Below are 15630 nucleotides of genomic sequence, written 5' to 3' on the forward strand. Positions count from 1 at the left end.
CAACATTAGTATCAAAAGGGTTACAAATCAGTTTTCGGTCAACTTTAGGTTTGGTTCGGTTATTTGGGATGCTGATTCATAAAATCGCATTGGATAGACCACATCAGCTCTAGTTTTGGATACAGAACATATAGCATCCAGTAGTCGCCATCTGCTCACCCACAGAAAACCATATTTAATAATCTAGAGCTTATGTGATAGTAGAAATCTTTTGTGGGAAGTCAACCTCTCCACTCCTGACATCCTCGTTGCCTTGGCACTATAAGAGGGTTTTGCGAGACCAGTTGTTCTAGTTGCCACGTGGTTTTGAGGTAACAGTATAGTAATGGGGAGGCCGCAGACCATATTTCCATTCTTGCGGACCACTGGTGGTCCACAGACCACAGGTTGGGAACCACTGGTGTGGATGCACCCAGTGATTGGGTCCCTTCCTTTTGGCAAAATTGGAGTCTAGAGTGTTTACTTCATGCCAAAATTGAGCAGACACAATTGCAGCACAAAATGCTTGCCCTTGAGCAGCAGAAAATGACACCGCGGGATGGAGCTTTGAAAAGCCTTGGCCTGCTGGTTGGTTGCCTTCCTGCCTGCCTCCTCCTCCTCTCTATCCCCAACTTCAAAAAGCTCCCTAGATCTAAAGCAGGCTTTATAACGGGAGGTTCATTTTATGTCTTTCCCCATCCTTTTGTGACAGGACTGACAATTAATTTGCTGCTTTTGATCCTAACAGCTTCTCTGGGATCACTTGGAAAGAACAGAGGCAGCTTACCTCCTCTTACAGCCTATAAAAATCCAGCCCCCAATCCCAAAGCAAAGTGTCGACTGAGCCGTAGTATTTTGATCAGGATGCCCTGGCTGGAAATGGTATGACCATACTGTGCTTGTGTGTGTGTTTTCTTTTGTGGAAATCTTATAGGTTTTGTTATTTAAGAATGACAAGCTTTAAAGCAGAAGAAAAGCAGGAAATGGAGGGTTTCTGTATCCATGAGGCAGTGAATTTGCTCTGGACCACCAAACGCAGCATCACCCAAGCACGGATCAAGGAACATGAGAGGCACTGCAGACTAACTCAGCCAGAGAAATCAGCCATAGCAGAGCACCTGATGAACCAACCTGGACACACATATTATCTGAGAACACAGAAATGCTGGACTACGCTAACAACCACCATGACTACACAGAGAAGCCACTGAAATCCACAAGCATGTGGACAATTTCAACAGAAAGGAGGAAACCATGAAAATGAACACAATCTGGCTACCAGATTTTTTTTAAAAAAAACAACAACTCTAAAATCAGGACAGTAAATAAAGAACAACACTAAAAAAAAGGGAATTCCAGACAAGAATCAATTAGGGCCAGCTAACACCCAGAGGCAGCCCTAGGTAATTTTCAATGGTAAGCAAACAGTATTTTGCCCCCCGCCCCCCAACCAATTACTGTTATTTATTTTATGTTTGTCGTGAGAATTCTGTGTGCCATATTTGGTTCAATTCCATCATTGATGGAGTTTAGAATCCTCTTTGATTGTAGGTGAACTATACATCCCAGTAACTACAACTCACATATGTCAAGGTCTATTTTCCCCCAAGAGCGCCCTTGGGCAAAATCAACTATACTGCAAATGCTTACTTCGCGTAATGGGTTGAGCCGCCCCTGCTAACACCTCCCAACAAAGAATCCTCCCAGGCAGCAATCAGCCAGGCTTTGAAGCTGCAAGGCCATTCAATGCAAATCAAGGTGGGCAATTGCAACATTCACACTTGCCTCATGCAGACAAGTGTCCTTCCCCCCTCCCTGGACATTCCACACATCTATAAACCTCACTTGCCTAGTTTCCAACAGACCTCACAACCTCTGAGGGTGCTTGCCATAGATGTGGGTGAAATGTCAGGAGAGAATGCTTCTGGAACATGGCCATACAGCCCAGAAAACTTAGATGTGGGTGAAATGTCAGGAGAGGATGCTTCTGGAACATGGCCATACAGCCTGGAAAACTCACAGCAACTCAATTTGCTTTGTGCTTTAAATCCTACAATCCAGCTCCTGCTGAACTATCCCTCCCAAAATAGGCTTAGGATCATTACCAGATCCTTTAAATGTTGGAGGAGATTCACAAGCCCACTTGAAAATACGTTGAATTTCTGTTCTGAGGTCCTTCCACACTATGCAGTTATAACACTCTGATTCCACTAATTGTCATGGTTGCATGAAGTCTGTTAAGGCACTGGAGGCTTTGGGCTAAGAATGCTTCCTAGAACTACAAATGCTGGGATTCCACAGGATGGAGATGTCAAGAGTTAAAATGAGATTACGGTGCTGTAATTGTATGATGTAAAGGGGTTCCCGGCCAGGAGATTCCCCCTCCACAAGCACCACCATTGAAGAATTGGGAATACGTGGCCTTTGAGATATTGAATCGATCCCTATCAGCTGTTTCTGTCACCAAGCGTGATGAGAGATGTTGGGAACTGTATTCCAACAAATATAGCTCCCCTTATCATATTACAAGATTCCTTAGGATACAACTATGGTGATTAAAATGGAATAATAACATTTGAATTCTGCAACGTGAATGGGCCATCACAGTGAAAATGGAACAATGTTGCTATAATTCTGCAGTGTGAACAGGACTCTGGTTTGTGCCGTGGAGGTTGCTGGAGCCAGAGCTAAATCTGCAAGGTTAGACCTATATAATTTGACGATATGAAATGTCAAGGAATGGGGAGAAAGAAGGTATGGTTTCTCCTGCTGGTTTGCACCTGCCTTGCTTGCTCCTGACTCCAGGTGCATTGGATGACAAACAGAGAAGGAGGACAAGGTGGGGGAAAGGACTCAGCTTGTGAAATGGCAGCTGCCTCATCTTCTCCAATGTGAAATGCTTTTTGGAAGTGCTAGGAACATAGGAACTGCTGGAGACATATTGTGAAACTGCAGCACAACAGAATACCATAATGTTCCCTCTCAGTGTGAGGTTCTAGGGATAAGATATCCTTTTGGGCAACAGTTCACTAGAGATTCAGTGAACCAGGCATGTAGCCGGGGGGGGGGGGGGCTTGAGGGGCTTCAGCCCCCCCCCCCCCCAAATTCTCATGGTGATTTGCGAAAAGGCCCTACTGGTGCATTATTTAAACTGTTATGTTTACTCATATAATGATCTGTTCATACTCAATATATCCCATATGCATGGGGGTATTGGGGTAACGATACAAAAGGTTTGCTAGGCTAGACCCTCTTTCACTCAGGCTCAGCCCCCCCCCCCCCCCCCCGGAATCAAATTCCTGGCTACAGGCCTGCAGTGAACAATGACAATGGGACAGTGAATCTGTGCTGATATAGCTGTACGAGGAGCTCCAACTTTATTTTCTTTCTGTTATCTGTTTTGCAGTCATAGGGCAGGCCTCCTGTCCATCATAATTAAGCTTTAGTTCCACCCCTTGTTCTGGGCTCTGGGAGGGAAAGGAGCCATTTTTTGGCCAGTCTCACACAAGGTAGCTGAGCTATAGGACGTAGACCAGTCCGTAGAAAAGCTTACTTTCTCAATAACGTCTGGGGATACAGAAACAGAAATTCCAGGAGAAAGGTCCCAAAAGCTCTGGCTGAGAGCTCACAGCCTCTCAGTCTCACAGCAACAAAGGGAAAACAGCCCTGAAGTTTCCAAGAATTCTCGGAAGGAGAGCAGCATTACAGATCCACTGAACTCCAGCTGAAATATCTTCAAGCCTTGGCTGGTAGGTCTACTCGATACCCAGACGCATTTGGAATCGGTAGTAGGACCCACACCGATGAGACATAGATAGAAAGCAGCCTGGGAGAGGTTAAAAAGGGTTTTTCTACAGAGAAAGTCTAGTTAATCAAAGTCAGGTACCAGTCCATTCAGGACTAGACTAAGAAAGCCTTGAAGTGTTGTTTGAACCTTTGAAGATTTGTTCCATAATAAAGACTTTGTTGTATCATTAAAGACTCTAAAGACCATCACTTCAGAAAAACCCCTAAGAATCTCTCTTTGAGGCGCCCCTGGTTTCCTGCTGGGCTTAAAGTATACATCCTATAGAAAAGTGCAACTGTTACAGGCCCAGCACGCGACAGAACAGAATCGAAACTTTTAAAGTAACTCTCTGGTGTGCTACAAATACAAATTTCCACCTTGAAATAGGCTTGGACCAAAAACTAGAGCAGATTCACAACTCTAGTGAAGTGGAAGCCCTGTGTCCCCTTCACCCCCAAATTGTGGACTGTTGTCTCCACCTTCAAAAGAACCCAAAATGTTTCTGCTTCTTATAATTGTGTGGAAGGTAGCTGTAGTTTGCATAACAAGTTATATATTGTGAATTTATTTATTTATTTATGCTATTTCTATCCTGCCCATATCAGCCCTAGGGCAACTCAGGGCGGCGTACAAGTCGGCACAATTCGATGCCATATATAAAAATACATACATTGATAAAAAGCAGAAAAAAACATCACAGTACATTTAAAACTATAAAAAGAATAAACAATTAAAATTTTAAAACTATATCTTTGTGTTCAAATCCTCATCCGTTCCATCGTCTTAGCCGTTCCTAAATCATTTTCCCATTCAAGTTTGTCTGGTTATGTTGCAGTTCCGAATGCTTGCTCGAAGAGCCAAGTTTTCATTCTTTTTCGAAAGGTCAGGAAGGAGGGGGCTGATCTAATATCCCTAGGCAGGGAGTTCAACAACTGAGAGGCCACCACAGAGAAGGCCCTGTCTTTTGTCCCCTTGTGAAGCAGGTGGGATCATGAGCAGGGCCTCCTCTGATGATCTCAGGTCCCTGGTGGGTTCATAAAGAGAGATGCATTCAGATAGATAAGCTGGGCCGGAACCGTTTAGGGCTTTATAGGCTAAAGCCAGCATTTTGAATTGTGCCTGGCAGCAAACTGGCAGCCAGTGGAGCTGACGTAACAGCAGAGTTGTATGCTCCCTGAGCGCCACTCCCGTTAGCAACCTGGTTGCCACAAGCCGGACCATTTGAAGCTTCCAAGCAGTTTTCAAAGGCAACCCCACATAGAGTGCATTGCAGTAATCTATACGGGATGTAACCAGAGCATGGACCACCGTGGCCAAGTCAGACTTCCCAAGGTATGGGTCCAGCCAGAGGCGGCTGTAGGTAATTTTCAATGGTAAACAAACAGTATTTTGGCGCCCCCCCCCCAACCAATCACTGATATATATTTTCTGTTCATCGTGGGAGTTCTGTGTGCCATATTTGGTTCAGAATGCTCTTTGATTGTAGGTGAACTATACATCCCAGTAACTACAACTCGCATATGTCAAGGTCTATTTTCCCCCAAGCGTGCCTGAAGAGCGCCCCTGGGCAAAATCAACTATACTGCATATGCTTACTTTGCGTAAATGGTTGAGCCGCCCCTAGGTCCAGCTGGCACACAAGTTTTAATTGTGTGAATGCTCACCGCCGAAATCTGGGGATCTAGGCTCAACAATGAATCCAGGGTCACACCCAAGCTGCGAACCCATGTCTTCAGGGGGAGTGTAACCACATCCAACACAAGCTGTAACCCTATGCCCTGTTCGGAAATTCTCTTTTCTGTGTAGCCATGAAAAGTACCAGAGCCCCAGATTTTTCCAATAATCAGCATACTATAATGCAGACATAGGCAAACTAAGCCCCCCTGGGCACTTACGTCAAGCCCTCCTCATTTTCCCTATCCTCTTAGTGTAAGGACATGGTGGTCCATCACATCCTTATGCCAAAAAGACAGGGGAGGAAGGCACACCGCAGCTGAGATCCCTCTCAGCCACTGCATGTCCCGCTCTCCTCCCGGCATAAGGATGGTGCGAACAGCCCCATCCTTATGCTGGGAGGACAGCTCAAAGAAGGCACGTGGTGGCTGGGAACCCTCTGGAACACTCTCAACCACCTTCTGTCCTGGCATAATGCTAAGAGGACGGTCCAAAAATTGGGGGAGGAGGATCGGGCAGTCGTCACATGTCCCGCCTTTCTTCCAGCATAAGGATTCCGGAGAAAAGTGAAAACCTGGTTATTTGAACAGGCGTTTGAATAGGCAGTGCAATGAATTCAGGAAATGGAACTACGGATGACGAGTTTGGATCATGATTCTAGTTATGAGACGCCACTTGAATGTTTACTACTGTTTAATTGTCTGCTTCTGTGTTAATTGTTTTTAAGTACCTCGTTGATGCCGCATTGAATTTTTGCTTTGATTGCTTTGCTTTGTTTTGCTTTGCTTGATTGTTGTTAACCACTATGAGTCGCCTAAGGGCTGAGAATAGCGGTATACAAATGAAGTAAATAAATAAATGGGGCAAGCAGCCCCATCCTTATGCTGGGAGGACAACCTGAGGATGACCCAGACCCTGCCATGCCCCCTACTGGCCCCGCCTCTCTTGGGCACTACTTCTCATGGGCCCGTCCCACCCAGCACATAAATAGCCCCTCCGCCCAGCCCACAATATGGCCCCAAGGCAAAAAAAAAATGTGCCCATGCCTGGTATATTGGCTTGAGTATTGGACTATTCCCCATTATCCATGGAAACTCATTGAGTGGCTTTGGGCAAGCTATACTCTCTCAACCTGAGGGGAAGGAAATGCCAAAGCCTGTCTGAATAAATCCTTACAATGAAATCCTAGGAGAGGGGCACCATAAATCAGAGAAGGCACATAACAAAAATGACAACACTCCTACTTTCAAATGTTTTCGTAGCCTTTTGTTTATTTAGAAAGTGGGTCAGGAATGGGATACCTGTGGCTCTCCAGATATATTTATTTTTATTAAAATATTTACACCCTGCCTATTTAATGAGATCTCAAGGTCATGTGCAAGTAAAATAAAAATAAGTTTGTTTGTTTGTTTTTTGTCGTGTCAGGAGCGACTTGAGAAACTGCAAGTTGCTTCTGGTGTGAGAGAATTGGCCGTCTGCAAGGACGTTGCCCAGGGGACACCCGGATTATTTCATGTTTTTATAATCCTTGTGGGAGGCTTCTCTCATGTCCCCACATGAGGAGCTGGAACTGGTAGAGGGAGCTCATCCGCCTTATGCAATTTCCATTTTCATTTTTTTCATGTCAGGAGTGACCTGGGAAACTGCAAGTCGCTTCCTGGGGTGAAAGAATTGGCTATCTGCAAGAATGTTGCTCAGGGGATGCCCAGATGTTTTACCATCCTGTGGGAGTCTTCTCTCATGTCCCCATATGGGAAGCTGGGGCTGACAGATGGGAGCTCACCCCGCTTCCTGGATTCAAACCTCCGACCTTTCAGTCAGCAGTCCTGCCAGCACAAGGGTTCAACCCAATGCACCACTGGCGGCTCCAATGAAATTTTCCTTACGACCTGTCTTCATGTAAAATTTAAAACCAGTTAAACAAACCGACCAGTCAAAACACTCACCTGACTTAACTTATGACACTCACAACAGGTGATACCCAAGCAATTCCTGCTGGAAGTGCCTTTTCTGCACGGTCATTGAAAGTACAAGATTCCTGTGTTGTATTTCACCTAGGATTCTACTATGACCTTCTGTACCATCCTCTGTGAGATATAGGCTTAGTTTCCATTATTTCTGCCTGCTGCTATTGCCTCCCTTGAAAATAACCATTTCCTATAGTGATTTCTACAAAGGAGAACATTTCCAACCTCATGGCTAACTTTGGTGCCACCTAGTGTGCTTGCTTACCTTTGGAGAGAAATGCCAGCGGCAGTGTACTAAAAATAGAAAGAGAAGGAAGTTCTTTTCTTGCAGAGAGGAGCCTGAGATGCCAAATGGAGGCACTGCTTTGGGCTGGGAAGGAAGGCGGTCTGAAATGCTCATCGCTGGGTCCATTATCTTCCCCTCAAGCCAACTGGCAGGCTGCCTAAGAGCACATCCACCATCAGCTGGCTGGATGTGAGACAAGAATGGATCTAAATGCTTTGGAAGTTGCTCCCAGTGACTGCTTTCTGCGTCACAATCATACTCAAAGGAAAGATAAGGGGTGTGCAAGAATGCCCATCCATCAACAGCAAATATTTGTGATTTAAAAGCTCATGGATTGAGAAGCAGTGGTATACCTATGGTTATTTATTTATCGTGTCAGAAGCAAACCAAACAGTTGTATTGTAGTGTGATTGAGATACGCACACACACACACACACACACACACACACACGTACATATATACACACAGACATACATACACATATATACATATACATACATACACACACAAAGTTTGCAAACTTGGCATTAAATGTCCTTTGACCAGTAGCTGGCCACTTGGAGTGCCTCTGGTGTTGCTATAAGATGGTCCTTCATTGTGCATGTGGCAGGGCTCACAGTACATTGTAATAGGTGGCTGTGGTTTGCTCTCCTTCACACTCGCGTGTCATGGATTTCACTTTGTGGCACCATTTCATAAGGTTGGCTCTGCATCTCGTGGTGTCAGAGTGCAGTCTGTTCAGTGTCATCTAATGTTCAGTGTGCCCAAGAGGAAGTCTCTCATTTGGTATTGGCTTTTCTTGAGGTTCTGGGTTTTGGCCTGCCACTTTTGGACTCTCACTTGCTGAGGTTCCAGTGAGTGTCTCTGTAGATCTTAGAAAACTATTTCTTGATTTAAGTCGTTGGTGTGCTGGCTGATATCCGAACAGGGGATTGGCTGGAGATGTCGCTGCCTTGGTCCTTTCACTGCCTGAATATCAAGCTAAAAGTGGACACTAGAAATAATATCATACGAAAGCTGACTGGCACAACCTGGGGATCAAAACCAGGTACAGTGAAGACATCTGCCTTTGTGCTTTGCTACTCTGCTGCTGTGTATGCATGCCCAGTGTGGAACACATCTCACCACGCTAAAATAGTAGATGTGGCTCTTAATGAGACATCACAGGATGTCTATGCCCTACACCACTGGAGAAATTACACTGTTTAGCTGGTATTGCACCACCTGACATCTGCTGGGAAGTAGCAACCAATCCTTATCGTTGTTGTCACCCAGTACAGTAGCTCATGGATCTCTGCAGTACCAGGCCTTACCACAGTGTTCTAGGTAAAATATCTTCAGAGATGTTAGGAAAATGCCATTTTTCTTAAAGAACGAGGTATGCTCAGATTATGCAAATCATATCATCTATAATTTGGCCCGCTGTGGGTCATTTGTAGCTAAAATTGAGGTCCTGTGGTGTAAGCACTTGTACCACAGAGCTCAGAAATGAATTATAGCCCATGAGAATTTGCAACATGAGAAATGAACCTTTTTGTCTCTTAAACAAGTTCAAGATATATGTGGCCAACGATTTTGCAGACCAGAACTGCAAGGAGTCAGGGGAAAATCTTCACGTTTGCAAAATCTTCTCCCAAATACATCCATCAAGACTATTTATGGTGCCACACGGCTGCATTTTTGCTGCAATGGACTAAACACAAACTAACCCTCTGGAAGAAAGGCATCCAATTCTGAAGGTGCCGTAGGGAAATATTTTTATCCAAGGTTATCCTAGAAGGTTGCAGGTAATTCATGCGGCTCACGGGTGGAAGAAGTGTTTCTTCTGGAGGTCTCCAGGATCACTGCCCACTTTTAACATACCTCAAATCATAGGCATTGTCTTCAACCATCGTAATACGGCAGAGTCAGACCCAGTTAATCTTCTGCCATTCCACTTTCCCAACTGCTTTTATAATGTCCCATTTTTAACCCCCTCTCAATTTCCCTCTTTGTCCTTATCTTATTGCGGAGTTCAAAGTGCAGAAGTAGTTTGCATTTAATTCAAGCGGCAGAAAAGGAAGATTTTGCATTTCTCTATAGTCTAGGCAAAAGCAAACTTCTAAGCTCGTCTGTTCTTCTTCATTAATATATTTCAATGTCTTGATTGCACTCTAATGTTAATTGGCCACATTTCTTCCATTTTTTATCTGTGAAATGCGTGGGGGCTGGCAAAAACTACAGCCGTCTGTGGATCCCAACATCCATGACTTGAAAAAGCAAGCAATGATTTTGCAATTTTCTATAAGGGTTACCATTTTACAATGCCATTGATTAGAATAATAGAATCATAGAATCAAAGAGTTGGAAGAGACCTCATGGGCCATCCAGTCCAACCCCATTCTGCCAAGAAGCAGGAATGTTGCATTCAAATCACCCCTGATAGATGGCCATCCAGCCTCTGTTTAAAAGCTTCCAAATAAGGAGCCTCCACCACACTCCAGGGCAAAGGGTTCCACTGCTGAACGGCTCTCACAGTCAGGAAGTTCTTCCTCGTGTTCAGATGGAATCTCCTCTCTTGTAGTTTGAAGCCATTGTTCTGCGTCCTAGTCTCCAAGGAAGCAGAAAACAAGCTTGCTCCCTCCTCCCTGTGGCTTCCTCTTACATATTTATACATGGCTATCATGTCTCCTCTCAGCCTTCTCTTCTTCAGGCTAAACATGCCCAGCTCCTTAAGCTGCTCCTCATAGGGCTTGTTCTCCAGACCCTTGATCATTTTAGTCGCCCTCCTCTGGACACATTCCAGCTTGTTAATATCTCTTTTGAATTGTAGTGCCCAGAATTGGACACATGTTTTCCAAAACCTAAAGTGGACTTCCAGTCACTTTCAATTTTGCATTTTCATTTCGAGGGGAAACATTTTTGATATTCCATAGGGTACTCAGATAGTCCCAAGGCAGAAAAGTATTCCTTTGAACCTACCAAAGTTGCCAACTCAAGACAATACTGATCTAGATGATCCAACCTGGTATAAAGCAGTTTCCTGTGTTCCCGTTGAACAGAGTGTCCACAAGATGGTGCCATGCTATAGGTTCTTGTGTCTCTTGAGCTGTTCATTAGGGATGGGAGAGAAATTCCTTTAGTATGAATTTCAGTACCAAACCATTCTGCAAACTGGATTACATTTGGAGTGATACTGCCCTTTAAAACACACACGCTATGAAAACGCTATTGCTGGGTTGCAACCCCCCCCCCCCCCCCCACACACACACACACACACATTTCATCAGAGGAAATTGCTTGCAAAAAAGGCATACAAGTGATGAAAAACACATCACTATGCACAAGAACTGTGCCGTCGTGCCTGGGGCTGTAGCTCTTAGTGAAAGAGACATGGACGTGACATCTTTTCCCCAGGGGATTGCTTCTTGCCCTCCTTTAGGGAACTGGAACTCCCAAGGACCAGGACACAACAGATAACTCGAAATGGTATTTATTGTTGACAAAGAGTTATCTTTCTGGGGGATTAAATTTGATATTTCAAAAGGGACAAGGAAAATATATGTTACAGTCTCTGAAGCCCTGGGTCCAAGGAGTTTTGCAGCTGAGAAGCTTTCCCTGTTCCCCCTTTCCTCAATGGCTGTGAAAGTTGGAACAAACACAACCCCCAGTCCAATGGCCTATGTTGAAGGCACGGAGTCTTCCTTTTGAAGCCAAAGGACCGGTTTGAGGGTGCTTGGGTCTCCTCAACGTCATCCAGGGTGAACTGGGCATGAAGTATGAGTCCCAAGGGTAAAACCTGAGAATTGGTAATGAGATATAACTTATCCAAGGGCTTTTAGAGCCAAGTCTTTTTTTCACATCCATCTGCTGAGATGTTTGATGGTGGAATGAGAAGAAAGCCCTGCCCTCTTCCCCAGGAAGGGGAGGAGCCAAACAATTAAGCAGTGGAGGCAGTTCAACAGATGAAAACAACATTGATTGATAACTACAAATAACCAATCAATCCAACTATACATTTACAAGATAAGCAAGTTTGGCATGTTATACAGTTTAAACCTTTGCACTTTAAAGTTCTGCACACAGGTGGCGCTACTTGCGCCGTCACAAGAACAAATGAATGTATGGATTTATATGCTAACAAACACCAGTTCAAAATGAATATAAGGTCAAAAAATGATAAATGGGAAGGAATCATAATTGTCAGGGTTCTTCTATTCTTGCTGTTAACTGAATAATGGACAAGTACATGAGGTAGAAATTGTCTCAGCAAAGATATGACAGAGCTTGGAATTTATCCATGAAAATTATCTAGTTCCCATTGGAATGCATCCATTGGCATATCTCATGGCAATGAATCTTATTAGATGGAACTATGTGGAGGACATTGCAGCATCAAGTAGCTTCGCCGGATAATCCTAAATGTTCTTATTATGAGAAGAGTTTCCTCTCAAATCCACTTTCCGGACAGGCTGCATAATTTCATGCATCTCTGATATTCTTTTATATTTACCTTAAATGTACCTGCCTAAATTTACCTTCCCCAAACTTTGTATTACTTAGACGTAAGAGGTGTCCCAATCACTTTTTAAACTATGGTTACAACTTACTAAAAGTTTTCTAGCTCCTCTACAATATATTTTTTGGGGATGCAGTGATCAGGACTGCATACCACAGTGCTTCTCAAGATGGGTGTATGTGTGTTTGGTAACTTTCCTCCCCATGTGCCACAGACCAGCATCTTAAGCCCATTGGTTACAACTGTTCCTTGCTTTCCTGGAAACTTTCCAGAGATCAGAAACTGGCAGCGAGTAGGCTTTTGCTGGTCCACGGATATACACTATATTGTCCGTATGGTAATATCACGGATTTGAATAAATGCATTATATATTATCTTTAACCAGTTACTGATCTCTCAAGAGTCCCAGATACCTTATCCTAAAACTGTTAAATTTGCTTAGGAGTCATTGGGGATGGGACTTTGCCAAATGTGCTTTGAAACTCAAGAGTAAACAACATTCCTTGTCCCCTCTGGACTTACCTTTCTGGAAGCTGTGTTGATTTTTCTTCAAGCAAGACATTAATTTAATTGGCTGGAATGCCTCACACCCTTCAGTAAAAACTGTTTTAAGAATGGTCACATTCTAGTCTTCTCATTCCTAGCACAATCTTAGCACATATTTTTGTTAGAATAACAATGAAGTCTTATTGGGTTCAAGAACTCAGATGGATGCTATCTCACCCTGTGATTTACGAGGGCTGAATGAAAAGTAATGCATCCACATTTGTTACTTGGGTTTGGATGGGAATATTTTAATAAATTAAACACAGAAATAATCCTTAGAATGTGTTCTTTAACGACCACTATTCACTTTTCCACATAATCACCAGACAATTGGATAAATTTCTGCCAATGATGAACAAATTTTCTGAAGCCGTCACGGAAGAAGTCAACACTGTTTCCGCAACCAGCGTCTCACAGTTCTCTCAATGTCTTCATCAGAAGCAGAATGATGTCTCTGCAGATCTTCTTTCATTATCGGGAACAGATGGAAGTCAGACAGTGCTAAATCTGGACTGTATGGAAGATGTTGTATGGTGGTGAGATCCAGTCTCTGAAGTTTCATATCTGTGTGCTTTATTTCAGGCATCAACATCCTGGGTAGCCATCGTGCACAGATCTTCAGACAGCCAAGCAAAGCAATGTCTTCTAGTTCCTAGTGAAATGCCAATTATGCTTGAAATTTCTCTCTGAGTTATACAACAATCATCCTGAATCAATCTGTCAACTTTTTGCTTGTTAAACTTGATCGTTGCTATCACAGGATGTCCAACTCTTTGTATGTCATGCAAGTCACATGTTCCCATCTCAACATCTTTAAACTTACTTGCCCAGTACTTACATCAACACAATCATTATAAACAACTTGCATTCTCTGATGAATCTCCTTTGGGTTGACACCTTCTGCTGTCAAGAATTCAATAACTGCACGTTACTTAAGTCGCATTGATTAACTGTCTGTTGAGGGTTCCATACTTCATACTTTAACAACACAACCGTTCAATACTATGGCTTCCCGCCAAAATGGAACTGTAGAGGAGAGTCTACTGAATAAGCCAATACCTGCCGCATACCAGTACTGCCATCTGTTGAAGCGTTATAAAGGTGGAGGCATTACTTTTCAATCAACCCTTTTATTTTTTGCAATTGGTCAATAAAGTTGAGATAGTCATCTCTTCATTATTTGCCCCACATCTTCATGACGTATTCCTACTCACCCTGTGTACATCCTCGTGCATGGGATCAATCATACCTGTTTAAGTGAAGTAAATATAGGGCAATATCCATGTATGCCATGAAGAGTAATAAAAGCTAGAAAATCCTACTTCTAGGGCAGTGGTTCTCAACGTGTGGGTCCCCATGTGTTTAGATCTACAACTCCCAGAAATCCCAGCCACTTTACCAGCTCTTAGGATTTCTATGAGCCCAAACATCTGGGGACCCACAGGTTGAGAATCGCTGTTCTAGAGTATTTCTGATTTTTGTTTCTTGTTTTCTGAAAGCAATTTTCTAGTCCTTGTTGCTTGAACAGAAGTGGATCTCACAAGCTGGAAAAGACAGTGAATAACGTATCTGGGGAGTATCTACAATAGTTTCCTTGTCCTCCCTTTACCTAGAACCGATGAACAAAATAATTTTGCAAAATTGTCAAAGCTGCACCATATAGGCAGATGCCATATAGACAGTGGGATTCCACTCAGGATGTGGAGCTTTCCACTTTTAATTCTTGCAGAATCAAGAATTGATTCATCTGGGTCCTATTTATAGTGCAGACAAAGGAGGCTATTCGTTGTAACAAAAATGACCTACATTTTGGGGAAAATTCAGAGGGCTTCTGATGAGTGGCAAAAGGGAGAATTATTTCAACTTCTAATGACCTCAAATTACTTTCTAAATCTGATTTGGAGATAATAACTAAAAAGACAGTGTTTTGCTTCTGTCTGTGACTATTTAATGGGGCAATAGATGAGGCACCTTGCCCTCAAGTTCCCTGAGCCACTGTGGGACAAAGGACAATTGTACCTTTAAAACAAAACCCAAAACAGACACTATTTGGCACAAGGAAAAGCCCATCAGGTTACAAAGGTAACCAGCCACCATATTCTTAAAATTGTAAAACAGGATGTTCAACAGCTGGTAGATTGAGATGGTTGGTCACCTGAGAAGCTAAGCCATTGGGCTATGGAACAGCAGGACACCTGTTGACCTATTTGCAATCAGGTAAAAAGCAAAACAAAACAGATAGCTCAGGTAACCTCAGGAAATGGGAAAGGTTGCAGACTCTTTGGGCACCTGATGGTTCACACAAAAAATGCAAATGGGCAATGCAGAGTTACTTTTTGGAGCATACATTCAAAATTGCTGGTATGATTGTGTTACAATTATTAAAAACAAAAAACAAAAAAACAAGTTAGTTAATTGAGAAATGAATTAATTCTAGGTGAGTCAGTGTAACTTTACTATTAAGACTGCTTTGGTCAGATCTCACTTGGAGTACTTTGTGCGCCAGCTGCGCCCGTACCTTGGGAAGTCTGACTTGGTCACGGTAGTCCACGCTCTGGTTACATCCCGCTTAGACTACTGCAATGCTCTCTATGTGGGGTTGCCCTTGAAGACTGCTCGGAAGCTTCAAATGGTCCAACGCTCGGCAGCCAGGTTGCTAACAGGAGCGGCACTCAGGGAGCACACCACTCCTCTGTTGAGCCAGCTCCACTGGCTGCCAATCTGCTACCGGGTACAATTCAAGGTGCTGGCTTTAGCCTATAAAGCCCTAAACGGTTCCGGCCCTACTTACCTCTCCGAACGCATCTCCACCTATGAACCGACTAGGACATTAAGATCGTCTGGGGAGGCCCTGCTCTCGGTCCCGCCCGCATCGCAGGCATGCTTGGCGGG

This window comes from Anolis sagrei, chromosome 2 (genome assembly GCF_037176765.1).
Source record: "Anolis sagrei isolate rAnoSag1 chromosome 2, rAnoSag1.mat, whole genome shotgun sequence".
NCBI lineage: Eukaryota > Metazoa > Chordata > Lepidosauria > Squamata > Dactyloidae > Anolis > Anolis sagrei.